This window comes from Fukomys damarensis, unplaced genomic scaffold (assembly GCF_012274545.1).
Source record: "Fukomys damarensis isolate Sample0158 unplaced genomic scaffold, DMR_v1.0_HiC HiC_scaffold_16, whole genome shotgun sequence".
NCBI lineage: Eukaryota > Metazoa > Chordata > Mammalia > Rodentia > Bathyergidae > Fukomys > Fukomys damarensis.
The window spans coordinates 130,688,293-130,710,220 of NW_022900928.1; the positions used below are offsets into that span (position 1 = coordinate 130,688,293).

General features: G+C 39.0%; 1 pseudogene; it reads left to right on the forward strand.

The window, feature by feature from the left end:
* Positions 1–4,799: 4,799 nt before the first annotated feature.
* On the forward strand, positions 4,800–14,854 carry LOC109117562 (annotated as a pseudogene).
* The last annotated feature ends 7,074 nt before the right edge of the window (positions 14,855–21,928 follow it).

The following is a 21,928-nucleotide window of genomic DNA, read 5'->3' on the forward strand; positions in this document are numbered from 1 at the left end:
AGCTGGTTGTCCAAAAAAGAATATTAGTTCAACTTTAAGTCCATTCTTTAATATAATTTATCACAAAGACTTAAATGTTAGTTTATAGAGGGACAGCTCTATAGATAAGGAATAAACTTTTAACAGAGGGTAAACAAATTTACATACCGTAGTTGGCCTAAAAGCAGCCATCGATTAAGAAAGCATTCAAGCTCAACAAAAACTCACTCATAAATTCCTACAATAATCTATGAACCCCTGAATGTAATATTGGACTAATCTATTAATATTATTATAGAAGAAATTATGTTGATATTAGTAACAAGAAATATTTCTCCTTGCACAAGTTTATATCTAACCAACTACCCACTGATAGTTAACAACACTATGAGTTAAAATAACCCTATTAATAATTTCATTATGATTATTGTTAATCCAACACAGGAGTGCTCAAAGGAAAGACTAAAAAAGATAAAAGGAACTCGGCAAACATAAATCCCGCCTGTTTACCAAAAACATCACCTCTAGCATGATAAGTATTAGAGGCACTGCCTGCCCAGTGATATTATTTAACTGCCGCAGTATCTTGATCATGCAAAGGTAGCATAATCACTTGTTCTTTAAATAAGGACTTGTATGAATGGCTAGACGAGGATTTGTCTGTCTCTTATCTTCAGTCGGTGAAATTGATGGTCCCGTGAAGAGGCGGGAATATTAAAATAAGACGAGAAGACCCTATGGAGCTTTAACTAACTAATTCACTTATTTACATTAATTTCACTACTAACATGTTGAATTATAAGTTTCGGTTGGGGTGACCTCGGAGAAAAGCAAAACCTCCCAATGATATTAACTTAGACATAACAAGTCAAAGTACAAATCATGAATTGACCCAATAAATATTGATCAACGGAGCAAGTTACCCTAGGGATAACAGCCCAATCCTATTCTAGAGTCCACATCGACAATAGGGTTTATGACCTCGATGTTGGATCAGGACATCCTAATGGTGTAGCCGCTGTTAAAGGTTCGTTTGTTCGACGATCAAAGTCCTACGTGATCTGAGTTCAGACCGGAGTAATCCAGGTCGGTTTCTATCTATTTTTACCTTTCTCCCAGTACGAAAGGACAAGAGAAACAGGGCCAACTAATAATGCCTTATTAATTAAAAGATGATTATTATCAATCTAAAAATTAATTTGCATATATATATCTGAGAGACAAAGGTTTGTTAAGATAGCAAAGATCGGTAATTGTATAAAACTTAAAACTTTATATCAGAGGTTCAAATCCTCTTCTTAATACTCATGTTCATTATAAACTTATTTATGCTCCTAATCCCCATCCTCCTAGGCATAGCATTCCTCACTTTAATTGAACGAAAAATCTTAGGATATATACAACTACGAAAAGGACCTAACATTGTAGGTCCCTATGGCATACTTCAACCAATCGCCGATGCCTTTAAACTTTTCATTAAGGAACAACTCCAACCATCTACTTCCTCAACTATACTATTTATTATTGCCCCACTCATAGCCCTTATATTAGCATTTTCCATATGAATTCCTTTACCAATACCTTATCCTTTAATTAATATAAACTTAGGATTATTATTTATTCTAGCAATTTCAAGTTTAGCCGTATATTCAATTTTATGATTAGGATGAGCATCAAACTCCAAATACGCTTTATTTGGAGCACTCCGAGCAGTAGTCCAAACAATCTCATATGAAGTATGTCTGGCTATTATCCTCTTATCTGTATTAACACTAAATGGGTTGTTTACACTAAGCACACATATTTACACAAAAAGATATCTGGTTAATTTTACCGACATGACCTTTAACAATAATGTGATTTATCTCCACACTAGCAGAGACAAACCGAGCCCCTTTTGATCTAACAGAAGGAGAATCCGAATTAGTATCGGGATTTAATGTGGAATACGCAGCAGGTCCATTCTCTCTATTTTTCATAGCAGAATATACTAATATTATAATGATAAATGCCCTAACCACTATTATCTTCATAAACACAATACCCAACATAATTAATCCAGAAATTTTTACAATCAATTTTATAGTAAAAACATTATTACTCACTTCTTTATTCTTCTGAATCCGAGCCTCTTATCCCTGATTCCGATATGATCAACTAATACATTTATTATGAAAAAATTTTCTTCCCTTAACTTTAGCTATGTGCATGTGACATATTTCCTTACCCATTATATTATTCAGTACTCCTCCACAAACAATATAGAAATATGTCTGAAAAAGAATTACTTTGATAGAGTAAATAATAGAGGTTTAAGCCCTCTTATTTCTAGAATCATAGGATTTGAACCTACCAAAGAATTCAAATTTCTCTGTGCAACCTAATACACCACACTCTATTATTTAGTAAGGTCAGCTAAATAAGCTATCGGGCCCATACCCCCAAAATGTCGGTTTATACCCCTCCCGTACTAATAAATTTTATAACTAATAGCATTATTTTAGGCACCTTACTATCAGGAACACTAATTACAATTACTAGCTCCCATTGACTAACTTATAGCAGAGATGGGGTGGGAGGAGAGAACAGTCCAAAACTGTAGCTCAAATCTTAATGAAGGCTTAAGGAAAGATGCCCCAATTTCATCATTTCAGGTCACTCTGAGACAGAAGATGCCTGATAATCCCTGAAAGAGTTACCTCTTGCCTCACTGAGGAGTGCAGGTAGGGAGAATAGATATGTGGAGATTTTCTGCTGATTACCTGGTCAGGCTGTGGGGATCAGATTAGGCTCCCACTGAGGAGCTGATGGGTATCTTCTAGAGAGTAGTCCTGGCCAGAACCCCTCAGTTATCATCTTAGTTTTCACTAGTTCTACACAATCGGACATCTGTCTCCAGAAAGAAATCCAGTTACCCGTCCATTTGCACTAGCCCTTGGCTTCAATGGGGATGGGGCTTTACAGAGGGCAATTGGAGAAGCCTGTCCTCTGCTTTGAGAGTGGAGGCTGTCCTAGAGGCAGTTCCCAGGTGGCAGAATAACCACTGTTTCTTTTAGTATTCTAGAAGGGACAGATAAAAGCCTGAATTAGCTTTACCTGAGATGATTTTACAAAAGACCCATTTTACAGCTTTTTCTAAATTTACTTGTAGTCACCATTAAAGTCTATATGGAATTCTAACATTACTTTTTCCTAGTGCTGTTGTCTAACGAAACAAAGAATGCTAGCAAATTCAGCAGTTAAGTACAATTGCAACATATACAATGAAATAAAATGTGATTTTAACCAAAGGCAATGCATACACAATTATAAGGCATAAGATGCAAATTTTAATACCTAAATGAACCATAGTCCAGAATCCATGAAACAAAAAGCCACAGTCTATGAAACAAAAAGAATCTTTGAAACAAAAAAATAGAATCTATGAAACACAAACAAACTCTTACCCTCAAATGATATAAGGACTACGATATATGGATGAGATAGGATCTCCAAATAATACAAATAATGTAAGGGAAATATTTTAACTCCCAACATGCTAAATATCCTAAACTCCAAGTTTGTGTTCTCTAAATTAAATGAATGAATTCTAGGAACAATGGAAGTTAAGAGTAGGAAGAATTTACTGAAAGAAAGATAGCTTCTGTCTAAGAGACAGAAGGGGGACTGGAAAGTGAATTGCCCCTCTTTCCTTTTTCTGATGCCCTCTTCAATCTTATTGTTTAGAGTCCTGCAGGTTTCATTGTGGAGGTCTTTCACTTCCTTGGTTAGGTTAATTCCTAGGTATTTATTTTTTTCTTAATGGTTTTGTGAGTGGTATTGTTTCTCTGCTTTCTTTCTCAATGAGTTCGTTATTGATATACACAAATGCTATTGCTTCCTTGTGTGTTGACTTTATATCTTGCTACAATACTGAAACTGGTTATTAATTCTAAGAGTTTTGTTTTTTTTTTTTTTTTTTTTTTGGTAAAAATTTATCTGTGCTCTGTTTATGTGGTATGTTGCACTTACTGATTTGCATATGTAGAACCATCCTTGAAACCATGGAATGAAACTTTGGTCATGATATATGATCATTTTCATTATGTGTTTCATTCTATTTGCCAATATTTTGTTGAGGAATTTTGCATCTATGTTAATTGAGGAGATTGGCCTGTACTTTTCTTCTTTTTAGTTGGGTCTTTGTTTTTTTTTGTTTTTTTTTTTTTTTATCATAGTGGTGCTGGCTTCTAGGAATAAGTTTGGAAGCATTCTTTCCCTTTCAACTTCACTGAAGAGACTGAGAAATATTGGTGATATAATGTTCCTAAAAGTTTTGTAGAATTCAGCAATGGATGTTTCAGGTCCTGGGACTGTTTTAGCTGATAGTTTTTAAAATTACTGCCTCAGTTTCATTGTTTGTTTTGAATTGTTCAAAAATTTAATCTCTCTTTGGTTTAGTTTTAATAATTCATAGGCTTCTAGGAATTTGTCTATTTATTTGCCAATTTCTTAAGAATCTTTGAAAATGTGATGAAAAGCTCAATTAGCTTTCTAACAGCCTGTATTAGTAAAAACTACTCAAATGAACTTTGCCTTTAACCTTTCTGAGTTCTCTAAAGTCCAAAGCTATTGCTTAATAACTGTGTTTCTAAATCCACATTACAAAATAAGATGTGATTCTTTGGGTGAAAGATCAAAAACTATGCTTGTGTAGAAAACATGTCAGTAGGCACGCAAGCCAGCCCTTCTCATTAATCATTGTTGTTCTGAGTAAATCATTTTCAGTGAGTGTAACTTCATCTGTGTGTGAGTCTCCGCCCATTCTGTGGCATGTTTTGTGCCTGTACTTTTTATGCCTATGCATTACATGAGCTGAGAGTCTGAGCAGCCGGGTGTCTCTGGTCTGCAGTCCCCATGGCTCCTGCACATTCTCCTGACCCCCTCGCTCTGTGCCTGCTGCTGGCAGCTGGCTTTGCCCAGGCAGGCAGGCTGCTGGTGGTGCCCATGGACGGGAGCCACTGGTTCACCATGCGCTCGGTGGTGGAGAAAGTTGTCCAGAGAGGGCACGAGGTGGTCGTGGTCATGCCGGAGATCAGTTGGCAACTGGGGCAGTCACTGAATTTCACGGTGAAGAGTTATCCAACTTCTTTCACGCTGGAGGATTTGGACCGGGAGTTCAAGGTTTTTGTTGACACTCAGTGGAAAACTCCAGAACAAAGAATGTATTCTTTGACAACAGGTTCATCCAAAGGGTTTTTTGACATCATCTTTTCACATTGTAGGAGTTTGTTTAATGAGAAGAAATTAGTTGAATACTTAAAAAAGACTTCTTTTGATGCAGTGTTTATGGATCCTTTTGATATGTGTGGCTTTATTGTTGCCAAATACTTTTCACTTCCATCTGTTGCCTTTGCCAGAGTAGTGCTTTGCCATTATCTTGAAGAAAGTTCGCAGAGCCCAGCTCCTCTGTCTTACATTCCCCGCCTCCTCTCTGGCTTTTCAGATGCCATGACTTTCAAGGAGAGAGTACAGAACCATATTTACTATTTGGAGGAGCATTTAGTTTGCTCTTATTTTTTTGAAAATGCCTTAGAAACTGCCTCTGAAATTCTCCAAGCACCTGTCACCACATATGACCTCTTCAGCCAACCATCCATTTGGTTGTTACGCATGGACTTCGTCTTGGACTATCCCAAACCTGTGATGCCCAACATGGTCTTTGTTGGTGGAATCAACTGTCATCAGGGAAAGCCCCTGTCCAAGGTACGTCCTATCTCCTTTGGCGCGTGAAGGCTAACTTGACTTTGCACGTTAATTAAAAAGATTTGTCACTGAACCGTGGTATGTCATGTATATTTGTTACACTTGTCTTTCTGATTCAATGTGCTACTTAATTTAATCAGGGTTAAAAACTTTATAAAGCAGCTCTTGTTTATGTACATGTATATAAAATAGTTTTAAGTATATAGAGAATGTGCCAAAATGTATATGCACTTCAGAAAAATAAAAATTTGCATAAATAATTTAATACTAAATGTATTGGGATATTATGAGATTAATGCAAGTTATCTTTGGCCTCTGCCATCATAAGAGGTGCTCAAAGCGTGGCCATGAGCTTCCAGACGTTTATTAGTATGGCGAACTGCTACTTGGGTAACCTTGGTCATTGAGGTTGCTCCCCATGCATTTTCAATTTCTTCTCTAAGGGCCAGCAAGATAGTGGGTTTTCTACAATATATGACATCCTCTAGAGGCCCCCATATGAAGGTAACATCATTTGTTGAAAAAAAATCATATTATTTTTCTTCTCCTCAAGTGTGTATACCTTTTTTTGGTGGACTCTGTGTTTTCCAGATTGTATTTTTTCTCATACAATTTTCACACCTATTTTATTAAAATAAAATTTAGTAATAGACTAGACATACTGTTCTTTACATTGAAATTTCACTTTTCAATAAATAATAGATAAGTTTATAGGCCAATACTTACACACTTCGCATGTTCTTTTAATTACCTTTGTAAATTTTACTTTTGCTACACCTTACTTTTAAAAATCAACCAATATCTGACATATATTTAAGCTTTCCCTATTTTTGGTTTTATGAGAAGAACTTACAGTAACCATCCTTAGCTATTTTCTTTGCTTTCAGATAGTTTCACAATCTCTTCCTTATCTCAGTAGGCTACAGTCTCAGGGACAGAGTTGCTGGGTTTAATGGTATTCACATATTATGTTTTCATACATCGAGAAACTGATTTGAAATCTTGTATGACCCTCACCTCAATTTTATATGAGAGTCATAGTTTTTCCATAGCTTCTCTGGCTCTAGACATTGCTAAATGTTTAAAGTTTTCCTAATTTCTTGGATAAAAATATTGTGTATGGAGTTATTGTTTTTATGTCCTACTGTCATTGTATTGTAGCCATTTGTATTTCTTTTGTGAATTACATATTCAATTTTTAAATTTTAATTTTTAAATTACACATTCATTTATTTTGTGAATTACATATTCATTTTAAAGAATTACATATTCATTTTAAAGAATTACATTTTAATTTTGAAATGAATTTCATATTTAATTTTTTACATATTATTTTTAAATTACATATTCATTTTTACACATTCATTTACTCTTTTTAGGAGTAATAGCCTTCTTTAGTATTAGGACTGTCAACGCTTATCTTTTTTTCTAGACATTGAAAATAATTTTTCATTGACTATTCTTCATTTTTTTTTTCCTACATGATTTTCACTTGTTGATAGTCAAATTGGTTAACTTTAATGTAGGGCTTTCTCAATTTCAATTTGTTTAGGTTTTCTGAAACCTGAGATTTTTTCCTTTTTTAGTAGTACTTGGAGTTGAGTGGGGACCTTCTCACCGAACTACATTCCCAACCATTGTTATAATTGTTAATTTTGAGGCAGCATGTTCAGGCTGGTCTCAAATTGTGATTCTCCTGCTTTGGTCTTCTTGACTGCTGGGATTATCACCTTGTACCACAATCCCTGGCCTGTTATGCTGCTTTTTTGTTGTTTGTATTTTTGTCCAACCCCTTCCTGTTTTTGTGAATTGTTTTCCAAATTTCATCTCTGTCTCTCTCTCTCCCTCCCCCCGCTCATTTTTCTGGGGATCAAGGAACACTTGAGAGGAAGGTGCCAGAACCACTGAAATAAATCCTCAGCCCGTCATTAATCTTTTAAATCCACATGTTCTTATAGGTCATGAACTTTCAAAGGGGGAGTTTTCTGAGTTCTTTGTCACTCATTTAATAGATTTTTCATTTCTTCTCAAAGAAGAATTCCAATCCCCAAAAATGTCCTTTGATTAATAACTTAGTATAGGCAATATACAAATATAAATTTTCATTGAAGGAGCTCTGGAAAATGTATAGTCGTGTGTCTTTGTTTCCAAGGGTGTCTTATTGTAAACCGTACAGTTTTAAGTCACTTGTAAACTGGACTCATTGTCTGAGAAGAAAACAGTGATGTTTTCAGAGTGTGTGGCTGTGCCCGTGTGTGACCAGGGCAGATGCTTGTTGGTGTTGGTCCTGTCCAGGGGATTTCATTTTATTTGCCCTCACCTTTCCATGAGTACATGTCTGCAGTGCATGTGGAGTATGTTCACGGTGGGGACAGGAAAGGTGCACAGCACATCTTAATTCCTGTGTACCCCCTCCCACTCCGCACTCTCCCGCCTCCCTTCCCCCATCCTTGGCTCCCTACACCGGTATGGTAGTGATGGTCTGCTGTAAGGCAACATCTTTACGTCTATCCAGAGGAAGAACATTCAGGAATGGGGTGAACAGTGTTAGTGAGGAGGGCAGAAGATGATCCAGGAGAGCAGGAAGACAGGTGTAAGGGGAAACATTGCGATGACTCCTGGAGTTTTGCAGTGATTGGCGAGTTCCAGTAGGGTTGGTGATGGTTCCCACTGGAAGGAGAGGGTTGGGGCCTGTGACTCAGGGCAGTCTTAGGTCTGGATCACTGAGGCTGGGAGCAGTGAGACAGCAGCAAAGAGTTGTACTTCTTTGGTTTATCTCCCATTCTAGCTCCATTCCAGAAATCCAGACTGACATTCAGGTATTGGTGTGTAATCACCAGGCCTCCCTCCACGATCGTTTCTTTCAGCTTTTTAGATGTATTTTGCATGCAGCACTTGAGACTGAATCCAGGGCCATCATGCCGAGCAACATCCCCTGTTGGCTTTCGTGTTACTGTGGTTCTGGGACAGTGTCTTGTTAGGTCGCCAAGTTTTCAGGCTGGGCTTGAACTTGCTAACATCTTGCTTTGTCTTTCCAGAGTGCCTGGATTTAAGTGTGAGCCATCATGACTGGTGATTTCTTCTGGTAGTGTGGAGTATATTTTAATCTAAGATATTTTTCTTTAAGTTTTTACACTGTGTATCATTAGCGTCAAAGTAGTTACTCAGAGTATAAGACATAAACTAGAAATATTCTTAAAGAAACAAACAAAAACACGTAATACAAATCTTTCTTCTCAGTGAACTAAGATAATCTGGTAATGTCTCTCTACAGGGTTGTGAGTGTTGTACACTTTTTAAAAAAGAATTATTCCTACATTTGATACTTTTAAATTCTTTTTCTAGTCTTTATTTCACTTTTTTCTACTCTTTTTCTTCTTTTAATTCTAAGATTAGTTTACTCATTTCTTTTTCATCTTTTTGAAGTTCTGAGAATTGAACCTGGTCTTGGCACTGGGCTACAACCCCAGCCCTGTTATTTTGAGCAGGGTCTTGATAAGTAAGATACTCAGGCTGGGCTCCACCTTGTGACCTTTCTGCCTCAGTGTCCCAGAGTGCTGAGATTACGGTCTGGAAACACCATGTCCAGCTTCATTCTTCTTTTAGTAGCATAAGGTATGTTTTATTTTTTATTTTTTTGTTCTAGGGATTGAACTCAGAACCTTGCATTTGTGAGGCAGGTGGCAGAACCACTGAGCTAAATCCCTGGCCCTGTTTAAAGCTTTAAATTTAAGATTCTTTTCTCTTTTTTTTTGTAGGTGTTTAGAGCTGAAAACCTACTTAGAAATTCTGTATCCTGTCTATTTTGGTGTATTGTGTTTCCAATGTAATTTGTTTTAAGTTTTTTCTTAATTGTTCTTTTCATTTTTTCCCAGACCCATCGCTTGATCAGAAAACGTTTATGAGTATGTGAATTACCTGAAATTCATCCTGTATTTTTTTCTAGTTTTAGAGGACTGTGATCTGAAAACATATTAGAGACAATTTGCATCCACTTGAGTTTTCTGAATCTTTTTGTTCCTCTGCCAGTGATCTATCCTGGGTATTGTCCTATGAGCCTTGGATAGAAGGGTCTGTTCAGAAGGGTCTGTTCTGTTGCTGTCGAATGGAATGTTCCATGTCTCCTCTGTCCCTTTGGTCTAAGGTATATTTTTTGTTTTGTTTTGTTTTTTGGTACTGGGGATTGAACTCGGGTCCTTGTGCTTGCAGGGCAGGCCACCAAACTGCTGAGCTAAATCCCTGGCCCGGTCTAAGTTATATTTTGAGACTAAGGTTTCCATATTAGTTTTCTATAAGGATGATGAATTTATTTTTGAAAATGGGGTAATGAAGTCCCCTAGTGTTATTTATAATTTATTTCTTCTTTCTAATCCTTTAATATTAACTTTTTATATTCAGGTGTTTTGTGTTGGGTGCATATATATTTTTATTTGTAAATACTCATAATGAATGAACTCTTTTGTCATTATATAGTGTTCTTATTTGTCTCTTTGAACAGTTATTGACTTAAGATCAGTTTCATCTGATAGACATATGGCATTTGTTCAGTTAGCATTTTGTTTTTCCATTCTCTCATGTTCACTTTCTGTGTGCCCTTTAAAGTTAGTTAAGTTTTTTGGTAGAAGAAAATCATCTTCTAAAAAATCCAGTCACTCCATGTAGTTTTATTGGGGAATTGAGTGCATTTAACTTAGGAAACATCAATTGGTAAGGATACATGACTTCTTTTTTTATTAGTTTTGTTCTGTTTGTTTAACAGACTTTCTTTTTTTTTCTTTAACTCTGTCTTCCAGTATGCGTTGATGCTTTTATGAAGTTGTGTGCTTGGAATCCTGTTATTATCCTGAATTCTCTCTGGTTCTCTTTTTGGCTGTCTATTTCTTTAAGCTACTTTCTCCTTTTTTCATATGCTTTTCAAACTTTAATTGAAATTTGTATTTATATGTCTCTAATTCACTGATATTCTTTCTAAACATTGCTCTGAATTCCTTTTTCATAATTTAATAGATTTCATTTTCTTGCTGTCAATTATTGGACTTTATTACTTTCTTTTGAAGTTGTCGCAATTCCCTTAATCTTGGTAATCCCTAGACCTTCTTTGCTCCAGTTAAGATCAAAGCTGTCTGTCATGTTCTTGACTCAAGTGGCACAGGATCTGACATAGAGCTGGGTATCACCCTAATGGATTTATTTCATTGTAGTTTCTGGAAATCTATATTGAGAACATGGGCCAGGGTTACTCAGAGGCATCATGGCAGTTACCACTCAAAGTGGCTGCAGCAAGGTCTAACTGGATTCCTGCGCTGTGCTTCAGGAAGGGCATGCTTGTCATTGCCCCAGGCAGGCAGGGCCGCCTGTGAGCTCTTCTGGTGGTCTGGCCACTGCCTACACTTTATTGTCAGATGTGGTAGCTGCCAGGGCTCCACTCTCTGGGGAAACATCTCTGCAATCATCCACCTGGTGGGTGCTCCTGGCTGAATATGGCAGTGGTTTCTGGTGAGGCTGATTCCAAGCTGTGTAACCTGGCCAAGCAACTGTGCTCTTTAGGATCTACAGTGGGCAAAGGTGTGTGAATCTAATTCCTTGGATTCTCTGAAATCTGAGAAGTAGGGGTGCTTTCCTCTGGGCAGGATCACTGTGTGGATAGTGACCCTAAAAGGGGCAAATAACAGTGGAGGAACAAACTAGACCGGGCTCACAATCAACTCAGATATGCAGTTGCTTTATGAGTTGGGCAGGTATCTCTGGATGGACACCACAGGTGACAGCATCAGTGAGCTATCGCCAAGGTGTGCATGCTGGTCACTCTACCACTACCTCCTTTCTCTGTTTTTGTCCAACTCTGCCTTCTGTATTCTACTTGTGCAATTCTCACCACTGTTCCCCGTGAGGTGAGACAGGAGAGGGCATCCCGGAAGCCCTTCAGAAGTGCTAGGACAGCTGTATGGAGGCCTCAGTTCTCTTCTATAGATGGGGGGTCCAAGGAAAGGCTCCCCTGTCTGAAGTGGTGAGAGGAAGTTGCTTTTCACCTTTTGAACTTGGATTTCATTGAGGTCTGTGACCACAGGGGTGGCTTAGGCTTATGTGCTACTGATCATGGTTCAGCCTTTCAGAGGCTTCCCAGGGTGTGGAAACGAAAGAAGTAACCTGAGATGGCCAACGGGGTCATCCTAAAGGCGATGCCTCTCTCTGGCAGGACTGATCAGGGAGCACAGTTGATGCCCATGGGGAGTCAGGGTTGAGTGTTTCCTTGGGAGCTGGGTTGCCAGTTTCATTTTGAGCAAAGAGTGCTTGCTGGTGTGAACAGAACGTCTAAATTTTACTGTTTTACAATCTCCGGTAATAGAAACTCAAATGAGCTTTTTTTTTGTTGTTGTTCTTTTTTGTTTTTTCAATCTTTCTGAAATTTCAGAGAACAAGTCCATTGCTTAATAGCTCTGTTTGTAATGTCAAATTATTGCAGGCCAGCTACGTTTCCTCCTCAAACAAAGATCATCACATCTGGAATGTGTGCCAAGAAGACTGTCAGCATATGAACCTCTTTAATCACTATTGTCCCTAGTAAATCATTCTCAGTGAGTGTCACTTCATTTATCAGTGGATGAATCTGTGCTGTTGCAGGTTTGGGTCCTATACTTATTCCACCCACTGTGTTACATGGGCTGAGTCTGAGCAGCCGGGTGTCTCTGGACTGCGTTCCCCATGACTCCTGCACGTTCATCTGCCCCCCTGTCTCTGTGCCTGTGCCTGCTGCTGGCAGCTGGCCTTTCCCAGGCAGGCAGGCTGCTGGTGGTGCCCATGGACGGGAGCCAGTGGTTCACCATGCGTTTGGTGGAGGAAAAACTCATCCAGAGAGGGCATGAAGTGGTTGCGGTCATGCCGGAAGCCAATTGGCAAGTGGGACAGTCACTGAATTTCACAGTAAAGAGTTATCCAACTTCTTTCACTTGGGAGGAATTGGACAATTCGTTTCAGTTTTATTGTGAACACTCCAGAACAAAGTATGTATTCTTTAGCAACAGGTTCATCCAAATGTTTTTTTGACATCACCTTTTCACGTTGTAGGAGTTTGTTTAATGTGAAGAAAATAGTTGAATATTTAAGAAAGACTTCTTTTGATGTAGCGCTATGGATCCTCTTGATGTGTGTGGTTTAATTGTTGTCAGATAGATACCTTTCACTCCCATCTGTGCTCTTCACCAGGGTCATATTTTGCAATCTTCCTGAAGAAGCTACCCAGTGCCCCTCTGGTCTTTCTTATGTTCCCAGATTTTTCTCAGAGTTCTCAGATGCCATGACTTTCAAAGAGAGAGTACAGAATCTTTTTTTTCTATGTGGAGGAACATTTAGTTTGCAATTATTTCTTTAAAAGTGCCTTAGCAATTGCTGCTGAAATTCTCCAAACATCTGTTACCATATATGAGCTCTACAGCCAACCATCCATTGGGTTGTTACGCATGGACTTTGTTTTTGACTATCCCAAACCTGTGATGCCCAACATGGTCTTCGTTGGTGGAATCAACTGCCATCAGGGAAAGCTGTCGCCTAAGGTACGTTCTCTGTCCTTTGACACATTCAGGATATCCTGACTTTGCACATGAATTAAACAAATTCTTTACTGAACCATGACATATCACTCACATTTGTCACATTTGTCTTTCTGATTCAGTAAATTTCTTTGTTCCATTTTATTTGATTTCAGGTTCCCAAACTTCATAAAGCAGGCTTTGTTTATGTGAATGCATGTAAAATTGGTTTAAGTATGTGTGGTTTCCAGATCATATTTTTAATACTGTTTTTCTCAAAACAGTAGCAGAAACTGTATTTTAGGCCAGTTGTGTGTTTGCACATGTGGGACAGTGTTTATCCCTTTTAAGTTTTGAGATTAGAAAATGTTTATCACTTCCAAGTTTTGAGATTAGAACACAGATGTGCATATATCTCATGCAAATTTTCACACCTGTGTGAGTAAACTGAAATGTAATAATAGGCTAGACCAGTGATGGTGACCTTTTCAGAGCTTGCAGTGATTAAAAACAGCCTGCTGTTCCATCGTGCCACTGTTTGCCACCACTAGACATACTGAGCTTTACCTGGAATTTTTCACTCACCCACATAAGTAGCCACATTCACCATTCACATGTTCTTTCAATTATCTTTGTAAGTTTTCCTTTGTGTACACCTTATTTTTTAAAACCAACCAAAATCTGACATATATTTAAACTTTCCCCACTTTTGGTTTTGCGAGCAGAATTTATAGTAACCTTCTCAGCTGTTTTCTTTGCATTCAGATATCTCCAGGACCTCATTCCTATCTCAGTAGGTGGAAGTGCCGGGAGCAGAGTTGCTGGGTTTAATGACATGCACGTATTATGTTTTCATACCTTTAAGAAACTCATTTGAAATCCTGCCTGACCTCACCCTAACTTCAATTTTATTTGAGAGTTGTGTATTTCCCCTACCTTCTCTGGCTGCAGACACTGTCAAATGTTTGAAGTTTTCTTAATTTTGTGGAGAAAAATATTGTGTATGGCTGCCGTAGTTCTGAAATCCCACTGTCATTGCTCTGTAGGCCATTTGCATTTCTTCTTTTGTGAGTTAAATGTTCATGTTTCTTAATTTTCACAGAGCTATTTTCATGAGTAATAGCTATAAAGCTCTTGAATATGAGGAATTTCAGCACTTAACTTTTATCTATGCATTATAAATAAATTTTCCCTGACTTTCTTTGTCTTGTCTGACAGTGTTTCACTTTCCTGTAGTGAAATCGGTTAACCTTCATTTATTGTTTTTTGGGTTTTCTTTTCTGTACTTTTTCCCGTATCTGAGCTACAGAAATATATTCTATATATTATATTTTATATAAAAAATTCTTCCAGTATCAATACTGTATTTTTTACAGTTGTCAGTTTAATCTATAATGTGGAAGGATCATTTTACTTCTTCTGAAAGTGTAATTGATTGTACAAATACCATTTGATAATAATTCTTTTGTCACTCATGAAACAGAAATACATGTTTATCCCCTTATAATTTTCTATATCCTTTTAATCTCCTTTTCACCACTCACTTTGCCCACTGTCCTCTTTTGCTGTTTCTTCTGCAGGACCGCAGTTTGATTAAGCAGTGAATTTTAATGTCTGATAGTGATATAGCCATGTTCACTATCCATTCTTCTAAATTTTGTTGGTGATTCCCATATTTTCCTTTGCAAAATTTAAAATTGGTCATCTAGCCCTATTCTTATTTTTTTTCATGTGCTTGTGAGATTTATTACATAAACTATCATCAGCAAATAATTTCCTCCTTGACATTTGTAGTACCATGATTAGTCAGCTTTGTGCTATTATTAGGAAATTCTTGGGGCAGTTTACCTGTAAAGGGAAAAAGTTGATTTTTGGCTCCTGGGTCTGAAACTTATGGTTTAAGATTGGACTGTTCTAGCATTTTGAGGTTCTGGTGAGAATGGTGCATTATGGTGAGAGAGGGTGGAGGCAAGTCTTCCCCAAATGAACCAGGAAAGGAAATGTGAGACTCACGAGCAATAAAATCCACAATGCCCTTCAAGGATACCTGTCCTAGGACCGCCCTCGAGGTCCACTTCCTGGAGCTTACATGACCTCTCCACAGCACCACTATGGGTACAAGCTTTCAGTACCTTGAATTTTAGGTTTTGTTTTTCCAAACCACAAAAGTATTTGCTTTGTTTTCTTGGGAGCATGCCCTTCTAAAACATTGTGTAATCATACTGGAGGGCTAGGTCCTTGAAACTTGGATTCAACCATTTGTAATTGAACAAAACAAATATGTGAGTAATATTCTATGTGAGCATTGTTTCATTTAGATAAAGCACCTGATATCTTTTATTGGGGTGAAGCATGTATTTGTACTAGTTTGTTTTATCTTTATACAAATGGGTTTGATGTTGTAGCCAAGTCATGTTCTGTGATATATTAGCAGGGTTTTGGGGGTGGGGGTCATGTCAGCTAAGTAGTGTCAAAGTGAAAGAATTTAATTTCTGTGAAGTTGGGGGACTACACTTTTAGCTGTGTCAGTATTGATTGGCCTTCTGCTCTTGACAAGACCAGGACTCAAACAGGTTGAGCCTGGTCATACAATTTCTCTGTGCTTTATGGTCTGTCACTATGCTGTTTTTTTTTTCTTTTCTTTTTTTTCTCTTTTTTTGGGTACTGGGGATCGATTGGGACCTTGTGCTTGCCAGGCCGGCTCTGCACTGCTGAGCTAAATCCCCAGCTCTCTCAAAATTTCTGCTGCCATATCAGCAAATATTCTTGATATGTGCTTATGTCCTTATCTTACTTTCCATAAAAATAAAAACTCATGACTATAATATCTTTTTAAATTCTAAGAAAAACAAGTTTTCAAATATGTAATTTACAGTTATTGTTAAAATTGTCTACTTCTCCCAGTCATGTCTATTACATGTAAATAAATGGATTATACTTGAGAATTAGAAATTCACAATCACAGTCAATTTTTTCTTTTCTTTTAATAAAGTTTGCCAAAGGCCCTTGAAATCTTAAGGAGAGGAAAGGAAGGCCTTCCCCACAGACAGTACATGGACAGGCAGACACTGACCTCAAACGCCTTCCCTCACACTATATCCCAAAATTTACTTAAAATGAATTAAATGTAAAATTCACTCTAAAATTCCTTAGAACAACACTTTTGGGGAAACGTTCATTATGTTGGAATTGCCAGTGATTTCATAGGTGTCTCATCAAAATGCAGAGTTGCAAACAAAGAAGAATATGTAAATTGGAGTTCTGCAAAATGCAGTCCTTGGAAGTGCTCCGAAACACTGTCCAGCTCTCTTGGATTGAGACACCAGAGACTCCTGCATTGTCTGTAGTCCCTGCCCACCAAGGGTGCCACCCAGGATGGAAGAGAAAATGAAGACAGAATTAAAGAGAAAGTGTGAGCCAGGAAGGCCAATGCTGCTTTGTCAAAAGGCCTGGCCTGTCTTCTCCACCGAAGTTTGCTATTTGTGAAACAGGGTAGAAGGTGAAGTACATGTACTTACCATGGAAACCAATGCAGGTAAGGCTTTACAAGAGCAGTCCAAGCATTTTCATATGAGAAGCAAGGTAGAATGTGTTTTTGTAATGAGAGCATTGTCCTCAAGGCTATGAAGGTACTAGTTGTTAGTGTGGAACTTGGATGGGATTTACAGCAACCTAAGCTACTTATGTTATCTCCTATGAGCCCGACACCTACACTGGCCTTTAACCTGGTCTCAGGCGTGGCTGATAGTGTGTAGGTCATGTTAACCCATGCACTCAGGCAGGGCTCAGCAGATTCTTTTGTGAGTCACATAGCTTCATGCACACTCTCTTCTTCAAGGAAGCCAATGTAGGGGTTTAACCCTTTGTTGCCTGCACTGCTTACAGCATGTTTTGGGCATAAACAATACTGTGGGATCTGGCACTGAGGAGCTTATTTCCTTCCCCTGTTATCAACTCCTGGCTTCCTTTTGTCAAACTTCCCTTGGTGTGCTTTGGATTTGGCAGCTGACTCTGCTGGTTGCAAAGAGTTTTCATTGAGGTGGTGTTTAGTACTCAGCAGACTGTTTTCTCTTATACCGTCATCTCCTTTACGTTGCATGTTGCTTTTGGTATCAGACTGACTCACCACGTATTTCTTTATAACCCACTTGGAATTATTCCTAATAATATGATAAAATACAAAAAGAAAAATCCTTTTTGTATCTGAAGACGATATCAAGATAGTTGAAAGAAAAACAGCAGAATGGGTGACCACATTTGTCAATATTATAGGTGATACATTTAATTATTCAAAATATATAAAGACACGAGACATCCATTTAAAAACAAAACAGGTGTTGAGGTGTCCTCTCTCAAAGAAAGAGACTGAAAGGAGAAGTAAGCAGAGGAGAAGGTGCTAAAAATTATTAGTTTTCATGAAATGCCAAAAGGAACTAGTGATAGCAGTCAGTCAGTAGAATTACACTGTACTAAAAGAAGAGATGTGTTGGTGAGGACACAAAGAAAAAATCTGAAGAAGGATGTTCAGTTGCCCAGGCTGGGTTTTCCAGTAGTGATTCTCCTGCTTCAGTCTTCCAGAGTGTGGGGATTACAGGTGGTGGTGGCACCATGCTTGTCCTATTTCTGCTTCTCTGTCCTATTTTTACCAACTCTTCCTGCATATGTGGATTGTTTCCCCAACTTCATTAATCTTTTAAATCCATATGTTCTTAGAGTTCAGGGAACTTTTCCATGGGGAAGTGTTCTGAATTTTTTTCCCATCATTTCATGAACCTCCATTTGATTGGGTGCATGATTGGAGCTTTATCAGTTCATTTTGGAAGAGAGGTGATTTGCTGATTCACAGTTCATGTGCTCCTGCCTTGTTGTCTGTGCCCATGACAGAAACACTCCCTCTGCTGGCCTTTCCTGGTGAACTTTGACAGGGAGCCTGTAATTCTGGAAGGCCCAGCCAGGGACAACCCCTGGCAGGTAGAGCCATGCTGACTGATTTCTCCAGTTGTCTGGGCCTGTGCCTTTGCTCTGTGCTGAGCTGGGCCTGCTGGCTCGGTCCACTGTGCAGGGAGGACTCTGGCAGAGCTGAGGGCTGGGTTCTGCAGTGGCTGAAGGTCAGGCCAATCATGGGTTGCTTTCTCTGTACAGGCAATTCATGATTTGGGTTCTGCTGTTGCGCAAGGGTGGAGGATGGACTCCAGATTGAATCATGTTTCCTCTGGATATAGAGGAGATTTGTCTCTCAGGGTAGATTTATCCATGCTTTGTATTTTAGAGTAGAGCTGATTTGCTCTGTCAAGTTCATTGCTGGTTGGATTTCTGAAGTGCATTGCTTCTTCAATACCCGTGAAGGCAGAATATTTTTCCTTAGGAGGAATCACTGAACAATTTTGGGTGACTATAGCTGTGGCTTGATTTGTTAGGTCAGACTGATGATGCCTCCTCTTCTCTGGGATTCACAGGAGTGGGAAACTGTCTGGATGGGGTCAGTGGGAATATTTCTGACTGGAGAACGCAGTTGCAGTTCGAGTCCAAGCAAATATCAAAAACCAGTTGAGTGTCCTGGGAGGTCCGTCATGTGCTCTTCAGAGGGACTCTGTTCCTGAGATGGGATGCAATCTTCCATGAACTGCTCGTGGAGGTGGGGTGTGAGCTGAGCAAGAGCATCAGGCTCACCTAGGAAGGGCTCCGGAAATCTGTCCCAGGTGACCGAGTGCGGAGCAGCACACTTTCCTTGTTAGTTTGTTCAGGGCATAGCGTGGGTGCTGCCGAAGGAGGGTGAACCCATGCCCAGTCATTTCCCCTGACCCCAGTGCTCACAGAGAGTTGGGGCACAGACGGGTCCCTGACAGAGGGCCCAGGAGTGATTACCCTGAGCTCCTAGGAAAGTTCTCCATCTGGGAACAGGACAGAAAGCACAGCAAGAGCAAAGCAAGAGGCATTTGAGCAGAGCTCCTGGGCTAGTGTTCCACAGGTGAGCAACCGTCACAGTGCTTGTTGTCCAGACAAAGGACCTAAGCTAGATAAGAATCATCTTCCATCAGGTCCCTGGCACAGTCCATGCAGGTGAGTTGTCAGTTTCCCTGGAGGGTTTGGAGTCCGCAAAGGGTCTGATATTGAAGCAGGACTTAAATGAGAAATGGAGCAGGGCAAGCAGCCATGTCTACCTGTGAAATAGGTCTTGTGAGCCCGGTACCCTGCCAGGGAGGAGGCTCGGGATGCAGGACCTTCTACTGTTTCTTTGAAAGCCGGGTTGCAAATTCCTTTTCAATCATAGACCTTTTGGTAGGTGGAGGATAAATTCAAATTATGCATCTTGAAAAATTTCCCACCATGACCTTTGTTCACATTTATTTCTGTTTAATCTTTGTGACATCTCCAGGTCCACAAATATTGCTTCAAGTTCAGTAAGTGACCTTCAGAAGGAGAAAGGTCATGTCATTCTGGCCAGCACACTAGGAGGTATCTTATCGTGTTCACCTCATTAATCATTATTCTTAGGTGCAGTCATTGGTGCTGTGTAGAATTTCTTTTACAAACCTATAAAGCCACACCCTCCTCTGAGGACAGGTTATATATTTGTGCCTCCTCCACTTCCTGCACTCTGTATCACCAGGGAGTCTGAGCAGCCGGTGTCTCTAGGCTGAGTTCCCCATGGCTCTTTCACATTCACCTGCCCCCCTCCCTCTGTGCCTGTGCCTGCTGCTGGCAGCTGGCCTTTCCCAGGCAGGCAGGCTGCTGGTGGTGCCCATGGACGGGAGCCACTGGTTCACCATGCACTCGGTGGTGGAGGAACTCGTCCAGAGAGGTCATGAGGTGGTTGTGGTCATGCCGGAGGTGAGCTGGCAACTGGGACAGTCACTGGATTACACAGTGAAGATGTACTCAACTTCCTACACTCTGGAGGATTGGGACCGGGAGTTCAAGCATTTTGCTGAGGCCCACTGGAAAACTTCAGAAAAAAGTATGTTTCATGTGTTACTGAGTTCATCTCATGGATTTTTTAAGTTATGTTTTTCACACTGTAGGAGTTTGTTTAACGACAAGAAATTAGTGCAGTACCTAAAGGAGAGTTCTTTTGATGCTGTCCTTTTGGATCCTTTTGATGCATGTGGCTTTATTGTTGCCAAGTATTTTTCACTCCCGTCTGTCGTCTTTGCCAGAGGAATGTTTTGCCATTATCTTGAAGAAGGTGCGCAGAGCCCAGCTTCTCTATCCTATGTTCCCAGATTTCTCTTGAGCTTCTCAGATGTCATGAATTTCAGGCAGAGAGTTTGGAACCATATCTCCTACTTGCAGGAGCATTTGTTGTGCCCGTATTTTTTTAAAGCTGTGCTAGAAACTGCCTCTGAAGTTTTCCAAACACCCGTCACCACATATGACCTCTTCAGCCAACCAGCAATTTGGTTGTTACGCACGGACTTTATTTTGGACTATCCCAAACCTGTGATGCCCAACATGGTCTTCATTGGTGGAATCAACTGCCATGAGGGAAAGCCCCTGTCCATGGTACGTACTCTCTCTTGGCAGGTGAAAGGTAACCTGGCTTTGCACATTAAGTAGAAAGAATCTTTCCTGAACTGTGCTTTGTCCTTTACAGTCATTTCCTTTGGAATTTCTTTTTGGTTTAAGAATTGTTTTGTGCCAATTCCTTGACTGTGTGTGCTGAGAAAATTTTTCAAAGTTTCCCTTCTTGATATGTTAATGCATGATGATGATGTAATTTTGTATCATCCCAGCCTACACTTATAAGAATGTTTTTGGAAAAACACCAAAAAAAAAAAAAAATTGAGCCCTCATTTTTTCTGTGCTTTTTGTGTTGGATAGCATTATTAGGAATTTTCCAGGTTGGTGAAATTATTTTACATGAATATATATATATATATATGTATGTATATATATATATATATATGCACATACACAGACTTGCATATCTAATGCAAAGTTTCATATTTACTCCATTAAGGAAAAGGTAATAAGAAAAATCTACTTTTTGTTTAGTATTATTTTATGAAAAATAAAACAAAATTTCATAGAACCAAAGAATAGAGAAATGAGAAAACTTTGCTATCTGTGTTGCTATCTTCACAGTAGTTTCTTTGAGTAAAAGTTATATTATGACATAATCAAAAAGATTTTTACAAAAAAACGAAAAAGCTGATAACACAAAGCTTTCTTTTGAATGAGCTAGTAGCATATGTAAAACACATTAGCATATATTGAAATACTTTTAGGATAGTAGAGTGCGAATTTGCAGAAGTGTTTGGAACAGAATGTTCAGTGAAATCAACTAGAGGCCTCTGCTCAAATATCACATAACTTCCCTTACATGAGAGAGACATAGCTGTACATGTCGTGTTTGAGAGACTTATCCTTCTCACATGTTTTCTTTGCCAATAAACTGTGGATGTCATCACAGAACAGTGAGTACAGACTGGGTATGATCTTTTACTAATTGCACTGAAATCTTTACATTGAGAGAACTTACTTTGAGTGAGTCAGTAATGTTTGATAATTCAGCTTTTTAACTTTTGTTTTATATGAAAAAGACAATGTGAACCATTCTTAGGTACCTTCTTTACCTTCATATATTTCCATATTCCTGGTGCTACCTGAGTAGGCTTGTGTCCTGCTAGAATTTCTGGGTCTGATGGTATCTCCTGTTACCTCTTCATAAACTTTAG